Here is an 11,171-nt window from a genome sequence, read left to right as displayed (position 1 = left end):
CCGAGGGCAGCGAAGCCGGCCATGGTCTCATCGACGTCGCGCAGGCGGATGATTCTTGGCAGCAGGACGTCGTTGATGGCGTGGACGACCTGCAGAAGGGTGCAGAGAAACACAAGGGAACACATTACATACAGCCAGGGGTGAGTGTGCGCTCCCTTGGGTCCCCCCCTTGATTCCCTCTGTACACACACACACACACACACACACACACACACACACACACACACACACACACAGGGCCCCCCTCGCCCCACGCCCCCCCCCCACCAGTGGGCCGGTGCAAGGGAGGGACGGTCGAAACCCCTGAGCGACCCAGCCTGGAGTCTTGGGTGTCCCTGGGCCTGGAGTGGAGCACCCTCCCCCCATCTCACTCCCCCTGGGACTTACCTGGATGACGATAACACCAACGGTGGATCTTCCCACCCCGAACTGGTGTGCCACCGAGCGGTAGCTGTCCGGTGTGGCCAGCTTCCACAGCGCGATGGCAACCCTCTTGTTGACGGGGATGGGTGCCCGCAGCCGGGTGGCGGTTCTCTGCAGCGCGGGGGTCAGCCAGGTGCACAGCATCAAAAAGGTCCGCTTTCTCATTCGGAAATTCCGGACCCACTGGTAGTCGTCCCATCGTCCGAGGACCACACGGTCCCACCAGTCGGTGCTCGTTTCCAAAGTCCAAATGGGCCGGTCTATCGTTGGGTGCTGATGCCACGCGGTTGCCAGGACCTCCCTGGTGAGGGAGTCCAAGGCAATCTCTGCCTCCTGGTATGTGTACAGCAGGGCACCAGCCTGCAGCACGAGCTCCAGGCACCTGTACAGGTCTAACAGGGGCCCGAGCAGGTACATGGCCACCCACGGCTCCATAGCAGACAGTGCAGAGCAGAAAAAATAAAATGCCAGGAAAAGCTGGTGGGGGGCCAAAGGGTGGTGTCCCCAAAACTCACAGGGCAACCACCGACCCTGTGAAGGGTGCCAGTCTCTGGCAGAGGTCACAAGGCACGGGAGCACGAGACAAACGGCTGCCCGGCGAGACCCCTTTAACCACGCGTCTGGACGGAGCTCCGGCCCCGCCCCCGGAAAGGTCTGGTGGCCTTTGCCCTTTTCAAAATGGTTCCGGGCTTTTTGCTTTTCCGGAAAAGCGCGCCGCCAATGTAGACGCGCTTTTCCGGAAAAGCGCATCGTTATCGCGGAAACTCCGTGGCCAATGTAGACGCTCCTTTTCCGGAAAAGCTGAAAACGGAATGTATTCCGTTTTAAGCATTTCCGGAAATTCATGCCAGTGTAGACGTAGCCACATTGTATGAGGGATAAGGGAAGTCAGGGGAAGAGTGCTCTATTTTGAAATAAGTGCTGTGTAGACAGCGCCAAATGTCGAAATACGCTATTTTGACGTAAGCTGCAATTAGCATAGCTCAAGTTGCGTAGGTTATTTTGAGTTTAACCTTCTGTGTAGATGTGCCCTGAGGGAAAAGCTTTTATTAAAATAAAAAAATATGTAATAATTGACTTATGCAATATGGAACCAGAATGTTTTGACATCTGCAGCACTGACTATTGTAAATTCCAAGACACATATCATCTTTTCACATAGAAGGAAATATTATATTTAGTTACTTTATATGCTGCAGTTAAGCAGCACTAGCCACCTAAATTAATGTTCCCATTTCAGTGAAAAAATTTTCTAGTGCAGCTTTTAGTTCTATGAGCAATATGCACAGAAGCACAGGACTTACAGTCATCAGTGATAGTAACTGAACTCAGTGTTTGGATCCCATTAGGAAGTCAAAGCTAATAGTAAAATACTTTAAGTTCAGGACAATCATGCACACATTTCCAAGTCTAAAACATCACATTGTTCATAAAATCGGTATTGTCATCTCCAGCTTCAGAAATGTTAGCAAATTCTCAAAGCCTTATATTCAATAAGATCCAAAAAGGAACCTGGCAATTAAATCAATGCCACATTCCCCTTTATTGGAAGATACTACAGCATGTTTATTGAAAAAGAGATGCCACAATGTGCTGAATTGTTGTTATTAGACTGTTCATAAAAATCAATTTACTTACCACATTAACACAGTGTAGCACAATAAAAATATGCCAGTTTCATTTCCAGTTAAAGACCTGAAATCCCTGAAAAGCTATAGTGATATTTTACATATCTCTTGTGTGGCATTCAAGACCAAACTCAGAAAGGATATTAAGTGTCTTTTGGCCCCCTCAGTGTGTAAATTAGACTCCAATTTCCTTACACTCAGACCTTCTTTCCAATGTGGAGCTTACATTCCTTTACACATACCTGCAGGGGGGCGGAAACAATTTGTATAGTGGAGGGGCTGACAGCCATTGAACCAAACTGTAAACCCTAAACCAGTGGTCCCCAACCTTTAGAGGCTCCCGGGCGCCCGGGGGCGGGGCCACTCATGCGCCGGGCGCCCGGGGGCAGGGATGCCCTTGCACCTGGCGCCGGTATGTGCCCCAGGGCCGGGGCCGCCCGAGCGCCTTGTGCTGTGGACCTGGGGCCGGTGCCGCCACCCGACCCGCGCACCTGGGGCCGGCACCGGCGCCCGCATGTGCACTGGTGCTGGAGCCGCCCGAGCGCCGCGCACCAGGCGCCAGTGCGTGTCACGCGCCTGGGGCCGGCGCCTCCAGTGCGCCGCACGCCGGGGGTGGGGCCGGCCCAGGTTGTCGGCGGGCGCACACAAATGACCCGACGGGCGCCATGGCACCCGCGGGCACCGCGTTGGGGACCACTGCCCTAAACCCTAGTTCCTGCACCTATGCATCTCTGTGATTTGGCCTGAGGAAGAATTGGGGCCTATCTTATATCACTCTCTTTCTACCAAACCGGGTTTGGCTCTTGCTGACAAAGCTTACTCCCTGGGGTAATGCTACCTGAAGCTCTCTCACAAAGTCCACAGAAGCAGTTTCCCACCACGTTAGTTGTTTTTATATTAAGCCTTCTTAACAAAACAAAACAAAACAAAACCTCACACACTCTTCCCTCAAGGAGTGCGCAGATAGAGTCATCCCTTCCCCAAGTCTGCTCCTCCCACCAATAAGTTCAGCAACCCCAAATGTTCTGAGTCTTACCTCAGAGCCTCAGTAATAAAAGGACTCCACACTTCTGTCCATTTGGTTTCTGGAGCAATTCCACTCTGCAGTGGCTCTGCCAGCAATCTATTGGATGCACAGCTACTCTCCTCTCAGCTTTCTGGAAGTTATTGCAGTCTTCCTCAACCCCCCTTCATTTCCTGTTGCCTTCTTTTATGAGGGTCAGCCTGTTAAGTTCCAGTTCTTTTTCATAGGATCAGTGGGTAGGGCTACTCTGGCAGCTGCAGGCCTCTGACCTCAGATGAATGACATCTTTTATACTTTCACATACCACCCTACCTTAAGTGATCCTGTCAAGGCATTCACTGCAGGATCTCATCTTCTTTGATTCTTGAAGGAAAGTTTGCATTCCAATGGGCTAATGTTCTCTTCAAAATCAAAAAAGCTGTCAGGCTAAGTACCAACACGTCATGCGGGCATTTGAGACCTTCATGGTTTGGAGCCATCTTAGTGCTGCATGGTTAGTGACCTAGACAAAGGGAGTTCCAAACAAGTAGTATGTCGAAGTGTTTATGGCCTAGTGTATAGCCACACATTCCTTCTTAAGGACAAAATACAGGCAGTCCCCAGGTTACGTACAAGATAGGGACTGTAGGTTTGTTCTTAAGTTGAATTTGTATGTAAGTCGGAACTGGTACATATTGTAGGGGAAACTCTAGCCAAACATTTCTCCAGAGCTCAGTTTTATTCTCCCACACCTCACTTCCCTCAGTCCTTTATTCTCAAGCTGAGGTGTCTGCTGAGAAAAGCCGCTCCGCGTCTCCCTGGTCTGCTGGGGGGGAGAGGGCGCTAGCTTCACGTCTCCCTGGTCTGCTGGGGAGAAGCAGCTAGTGCAGGGTTGCCTCACCCCGTTTGTAAGTAGGGATCCAATGTAAGTCGGATCCATGTAACCCGGGGACTGCCTGTAACATGTTTCCCAGTCTGAGAGTTTTCTATTTATGTAAAGGATTGGGTGCTCTTGTCTATGATGGTTTGGGACAGCACAACAACACCATGCAAGGCATCTGTTTATAAAAAAAATTATTGAGAGAACACAGGACTGTAGAGTAATGGCTTGCTGCCTATAATCTCTTTGGCTGTGTCTAGAATGGCCAGTTTTTCCGGAAAATCAGCCGCTTTTCTGGAAAAACTTGCCAGATGTCTACACTGGCTGCTTTAATTTCCGCAAAAGCACTGACTTCGTACTGTAAGAAATCAGTGCTTCTTGCGGAAATATCAGTGCTTCTGCTCCCATTCAGGCAAAAGTCCCTTTTGCGCAAAGCTTTTGCGCAAAAGGACCAAAGTAGACATCTCAGATTTGTTTTCTGCAAAAAAGCCCCAATCGCGAAAATGGCGACCAGGGCTTTTTTGCGGAAAAGCATCCGTGCCAATCTAGATGCTCTGTTCTGAAAATGCTTTTAATGGAAAAGTTTTCCGTTAAAAGCATTTCCGGAAAATCATGCCAATCTAGATGCAGCCTTTAACTTCCTGAAATCCTTGAGCACACTGGGGGAGCCATGTGACTTGTAGAGGGGTTGATTTTTTTAACAATGTCAGTAAAAAGGGCAGCTAATAAGGCAAAATTGGGCATGTATCTTCTATAGTATCCTGCGACGCACCGGAAGACCTGGGCTTGCTTTTTTGTTCTTGGTATGGCGGTTTTGCTAAGATCTCAATTTTGTCTACTAGGGTTGTATCTTATCATTCCCTAATAAATATCCCAAATATCTTATTTTCTATTTTCCCACCTTGCATTTATTTGGGTTTCCTATTAAATGGATCTGCTTTAGGGCTTGACAGATTGCTGCTAGCTTCTGAATGTGGGTGGGACAATCTAGGCTGTGGCATGGCAATAGTAGGGCTGTAACACTAGGTCCATCAGCCTTTGAAAGGCAGCCAAGAGCCTCATGCAATCCAAAAGTCATGGCAACATTTAGAAAAACCTCACTGGGCTAGAAAAGGTGAGGGGTTTGGTTTTTGTGGGGGTTTTTTCACAAGTAAAGGGGATTTTCTCATAGCCTTTAATTAGATCTAATGTTGTCTTGAGGCATTGGCTATTCATCAAATTCAGAAATGGCATTTATCTGATAGAAATCTACATAGATAAAACAGTCCCATCTGGCCTCAGTAGCAAAACCAATGGACTATACCGAGGGCTACTGAACGCCTAGATTACTCCCAATTGTAACATTTCTTGTACTTCCTGAGCTAAAAAGGTTTTGATACCACTTCTGAGTGGGCTTGGTCCTGGCCGGGTGAGGATGTGGTGAGTTGCCAAGAAGGTTTGCCTTGATAGGGGGGAGAACATCGCCTTGTAAATTCCCAGAGCTTGTTTATTTGACTTCCCTGCCTATTACACAGAAGTAGCATCTTCTCTATCCCAACTTTAGCTGGATTAGGGAGCTGAGGCCCCAAATCCTCTTCTCCCTGCTCTGGATGGAAGAAGAGGTTTTTCTGTATGTTCCAGGGTTTTAAGATGACTTACACGATGATTTACATCTGATATTTTCACTGATCTTGGAACTGAATTTCAAAATCTACTGACCCCACTAGATGGAACATTCATATGGGCCTTGCCACTTGGCCAGAAGCTTGCTCTCTGGGCTGAGAAGCAATCGGAGCACTCAGTCTGCCAGCTGGAATTTTCTGGCGGTAGCCCCTTTATTATATTGTATCTGGGTCTGTTGGGTCTGAGAGAGGTTCTTTCAAGCAAAGTGGCCAAGTATTCTAACATTTCCTTCATTTGAATGACATATCGAAAGGCATTGGAAGAATGGGTGAGCTGAGCTTCCCAAAATTCCCTAACCAAGTCTAACATGCGTTGGGGCTCTCTCTCATAAAGAAGTTTGGGTATGTCTACACTACAGCACTAATTCGAACTAACTTAGTTCGAATTAGTTAATTCGAACTAAGCTAATTCGAACTAGTGCATCTAGACCTAAAAACTAGTTCGAATTAGCGTTTTGCAGGGAGTGGGAGGTACAAAGGGTGAGAAAGTGAAAACTGGGGAGAATGTGCAGGTATTTTTCTAGGATAATATTGTCCATGAGCTCTGCCTTGTCTTGACATCTGGTTTTGCCATCAGGTAGCCAAGACCCAAAGCTGCTGAGCTACTGCCTGAGGGAATACTGCCTCATTAGGGAATAGCTCCAAGTAAAATTTCTTATGATAAGCTGCTGTATATAGAAAGAGGTGATTTGTGATGACTGCTGTTAGCAATTGTGCTTCATCCACCCTCAGGCCCTGATAAGCTAGTTGGCCTTTCTGCTGAGGTACAGGGCCAATCACCCCACCCCGGAACTCCTCCCCCAACCTGTTGTGATGGTGATGTGGTCAGGTAGATCTCTGGGTTATCACTGCTGCCCATCTTGGAAAAAGTGAGACTTGGTGAAGTTCTGGGGCAGGCCTGGCCTTAATGGCTGTTCCCATCTCTTGGCAACCACTGTGAGAGTAAGCAGGCCCATTCTATTTAGAACTGTCTGTTATGCTCAGATTTGGCCAGCTGGACTTCCTGCAGCAGCTGTTGGGTGGCCAGGAGTGCTTCCTGGAACTGGCAGTTCTTTTCATTGTCTGCCAACTTTTGATTCACCATTAGTCAAATATCTCCTCTGTGGCTCTTCTGGATGGAAAGTGTTCGGGTCAGGGTCTCTGCTCAAGCATCACATGTAAAGAACTGGGGCCTTTTTTATAGTACCCTTCTCCTACCAGAGTAGCTCTCCTCACTCTCTGGGATAACAATTTATGAAACTTTCTCACAGAACCCAGGGAAACAGTTTCCAGTTGTTGGTTAACTGGTTTTATTTTAAACCCTCTTAAAAAAAACAAATAAAAACCTCACCATTATTTTCCTCAAAGTCTGTACAGACTGACCGGCTACTTCTCCAAGTTTGCCTCTTATGCCAGTGAAGTTCAGCAGCCCAAAATCTCCTGGCTCTGACAGCTGAGTCTCCATAATAAAAGGACTCCACACTTGTGTCCTTTTGGTTTCTAGACCAATTCCTCTTTGGAGTTGCTTCAGCAACAGTCTATTGGGTGCATAGCTGCAAGTCTCTCTTTCTGCAGGGTGTACTGTCATCTCCCCACTCCAGGGTGGCCAATCAGTTAGAGACAAAGAGCCAAAATAGCTGTGAGAGCCATGTATTATATATTTATTTTTAGATAGATAGATAGATTACACAAAATGTAGTGATAAAAATACATTATAGGACATTTTGGACAAAATCCAATAAAAAAGTCTATAGTCACTTAAAAATCTCCCAGTCAGTCCATAGATCCTCAGAAAACTTGACAAGGAACAAACATCAAATTAAAAAAAAAACAATCTTTAAAAACACAGTAATATTCTCACACTAAAAAAAGAAGCATCCCCACCATGTGTTTTAAATGTAACATTACTGCCCTATTATGTTCTGTGAGTTTTTTTAAATTAAACTGAACTGAGAAGTAAATTAGCACAACTTGAAGTGCCTGTTTCACTCCAGCTTGTTGCTCTCTGGTATTGTTTCCTCATTTTTTTGACTTAGGAAGATTATGGCTTTTTTATAGTTCTAAAAACTCAGATCTGTCCTAGACTGCAAATATGAGAGGTTCAAAAACAAGAAGGGAGAGACTCATATCTCAGAATAATTGCTTCAGCCTGGCAAACAATCGCCTTTGAATTTTCTTTAAAGAAACATAGTGTACACCAGGTACATGCTGATTCTTTTTTTGCCCTGGAATTTAAATATGACATCTGTGTCAGCTGCCTTATTCTGCATCCATGAAGACTTTGAGTTTAAGGTGCTTCAGCCCCCCCCCATACTAAGTCAATCCCCTTCCTCTCCCCCACAGCCAGGCACCCCCAGCTCACCCACTCTACCCCAATCCCTCTTCTCTCCCCTACAGACGAGCACCCCCACCTCCTGCTCCAACCCAATGCCTGGGTCCCAGAACCGCAGCAGCCATGCGCTTCTCCCTCCAGGAACTGGAGCGCGTGTGCAGAGTGGCCAACTGTGAGAAGGTGCTGGGGAGCATGCACAGAGTGGACAGCTGTGAGCAGGTGCTGGGGCGCTTGTGCAGAACAGCTGGCCGTGAGAAGGCCCTGGGGCGCGTGCGCAGAACGGCCGGCCATGAGAAGGCCCTGGGGTGCTTGTGCAGAGCAGCCATGAGCAGTCCGGGTGCGCGGCTCAGGAAAAGAGCCGCATTTCTTTAATCAAAGAGCCGCATGTGGCTCGAGAGCCGAGGGTTGGCCACCTCTGCCCTACTCCACTTCCTGCTGCCTTCTATGAGGATGAGCTAATTAAGTTCAACCTGCTTTCCCAGGTGCAGTGTGTATGTGAATAGGGGGTGGGGTGGGTGAGAGGTTATCTAGCTGCAGATCTCTGACCCCAGAGGAATGGTATCCCTTACACACCTTCACAGTCTCTTTGAATCCTAAGCTATGTCTACACTACATCTTATGTTGGTATAATTTATCACTCAGATCAGGGTTGACCACCCCTGAGCCACATATATTACACCAACCAATGGTTGAACTGGATGCTAGACCCTTTACCACTCTGCCATGTCTACACTGGCGGGTTCTTGTGCCAGAAATATGCAAATGAGGCTAAGCGTGGAATATCGCCGAGCCTCATTTGCATACCTAATGCACCGCCATTTTTGTGGAAGAGGCTCTTGCGCCAGAAGGAGCATCTACACTGCCCCTTCTTGCGCAAGAAAAATCCTCTTGCACAATGCAGTTATTCCTGAAAATAATCAGCATAGCGGCATTGCACAAGAGGGTTTTTCTTGCGCAAGAAGGGGCAGTGTAGACAGCTCCTTCTGGTGCAAGAGCCTCTTCCGCAAAATGGCGGCTCATTAGATATGCAAATGAGGCTTGGTGATATTCCACGCTTAGTCTCATTTGCATATTTCTGCCGCAAGAACCCGCCAGTGTAGACATAGTCTTAGGGTGTGCTTAGAGCACCCTTCTGTCGGAATAAGCTACGCAATTTGCACTATGCAAATTGCGTAACTTATTCTGAGTCTAGATCAAAAGAGCTTATTTTGAAATTTGGCGCTGTCTACACATTGCCAAATTACAAAATAAGGCACTATTCTGACAAATCCCTTAACTCTTGTGGAACAAGGGTTATAGGGATGCCAGAATAGTGCGCCAGCTATTTCGGGAAATAGCGGGCACGTTTAAAGATAAGGCATTGGTATTTCAGGATACTTCCGGTATCCCAAAATAGTGCCGCAGTCTAGACATACCCTTGGACTGTTTGTTCCCCTGCCCTGCCTTGCCTAAGGGCCAGGAACCCTAGACTATTCATTGCTCTGTCCTGTTTGAGGACTGGAGTCTGTTTGGTGCCCTGCCCTGTTAAAGGGCCTGGGCTCCCTGACTATCTACAACTCTGACCTACCTGAGGTCCAGAGTACCTTATACTGTTTTGGTGCATCGTCTTACTTGAAGGTTTGAGCCTCGATGACAGGTTAATGCCTGGCCCAACCCAGAGACTGTGAGCTCTAGAGGCAGCTAATTTCTCCCTTTTTGCAGATTATCATTCTAAGTGCATGGCAGTGAGGAGGTTGACAGGGAGGGAAGGCCATTCACTTCTACAATGTTCAATCAGCATATCAAATGCATTGAGTCAGATTAAACAAGTCTATGTAATGCCATTGAACAAATATGTAAATACAGATAAGTTTCCAATAGCTTTGTGCATTCATTTCAATACTCACTATTGTTTCTCCTGGATGCTTCACTCTTTGTATCCTAACCAAAAGAATATCACTTGCCACATACTTCACATGATGCTACCACTTCTTTCCATTGTATGTCTCCTATTCATTTTGTACCTAACTAAACTGATATTCTATTTATGAGAGTCATCACACCAGGTTTCAGTTATATCCAGTACAGGCAGTCCCCAGCTAGTGTGCCCCCCCCCAGCAGACCAGGCTTTTGTTGTGGACCCTGGGGCAGAGCAGCTGGGGCGGTGCCGGTTGGTCCCACAGCGCCGCTCTGGGCACTACTGGACCAACCCGGCAGCACCCCAGCTGCTCTGCCCCAGGCGTCCTCATTCAGCCGCTGCTGGTCAGTTTCAGCAGCGGCTGAATCAGGACACCTGGGGCAGAGCAGCTGGGGTGCTGCTGGGTTGCTCCAGTAGCGCCAAGGAGCGGCGCTACTGGAGCAACCCAGCAGCACCCCAGCTGCTCTGCCCCAGGCGTCCCCAAGTCAGCTGCTGCTGAAACTGACCAGCGCTGACTACAGGAAGCCCGAGGCAGAGTTGCTCTGCCCCGGGCTTCCTGGAATCAGCCGCTGATCAGTTTCAGCAGCAGCTGACTTGGGGACGCTTGGGGTTCTTAAGTTGAATCTGTATGTAAGTCAGAACTGGCGGTCAGTTTCAGCAGCGGCTGAATCTGGACGCCAGTTCCGACTTACATACAGATTCAACTTAAGAACAAACCTACAGTCCCTATCTTGTACATAACCCGGGGACTGCATGTATATCATTCTTGCCTGCTTGCTATATTCCTTGCATTTCTGGTACAGACATTTAATTAGGGCTAATATTTGACTTTTTGTCTTATTCACCATTTGTTTCAGGAGAACTCCATTTCTTGTTTTATTTCATGTACTGTAAATACTGGCTACATTATCTGAGGTAAGAAAAAGCATCTCTTCTACTCCATTCCTATCTTTATTTAAATATGTTCTAATAGGCCCTATTGCTTTTGAATACAGGATGTTGGTACTCCTTCAGTTCAAGAGGAGGAAATCAAATCCCAGATGACTGTCACCAATAAACTAATTCAAATTCCTCTTCTCTTTGCCGTTGGTGCCTTCATCAGTTGGTCTCCATTACCAATCTTCTTTCTTAGCTTGTAGTTAGTACAGAAAAAACTTATATATTATCTAGGGTACCCATCTCTTCTTTTTGTCCCATGTCTTTTAAGTTATCAATAAATATATCAAAGCTTCTTTTCCTTTTTGTTCTTTTACCAGATGGACTGTAAATGGTAGGAATTCCCTCGAATTCTTTACGATATCCAACATGCTTTTTGTGACAATACTCTACCTTTGATTTTGCTGATGACCTTGTGCTGCTCTCCCATAT

General features: G+C 47.2%; 1 long non-coding RNA gene across 2 annotated transcripts in view; it reads right to left on the bottom strand.

Moving 5' to 3' along the window:
• LOC102456494 (uncharacterized) overlaps nt 1-3,202 on the bottom strand; it is a 134,228-nt gene extending 131,026 nt beyond the window's left edge. For both annotated transcript variants that reach the window (XR_012902090.1, XR_001367751.3), the window contains exon 1: nt 3,088-3,202. This is a non-coding gene — a long non-coding RNA (uncharacterized LOC102456494). The remainder of the gene's footprint in view (nt 1-3,087) is intronic.
• Between the last annotated feature and the right edge of the window lie 7,969 nt (nt 3,203-11,171).

Source organism: Pelodiscus sinensis, chromosome 2 (assembly GCF_049634645.1).
Source record: "Pelodiscus sinensis isolate JC-2024 chromosome 2, ASM4963464v1, whole genome shotgun sequence".
Lineage (NCBI taxonomy): Eukaryota > Metazoa > Chordata > Testudines > Trionychidae > Pelodiscus > Pelodiscus sinensis.
Note: the sequence above shows the minus strand (reverse complement) of the source record. Positions and strands in the feature narration are given on the sequence as shown.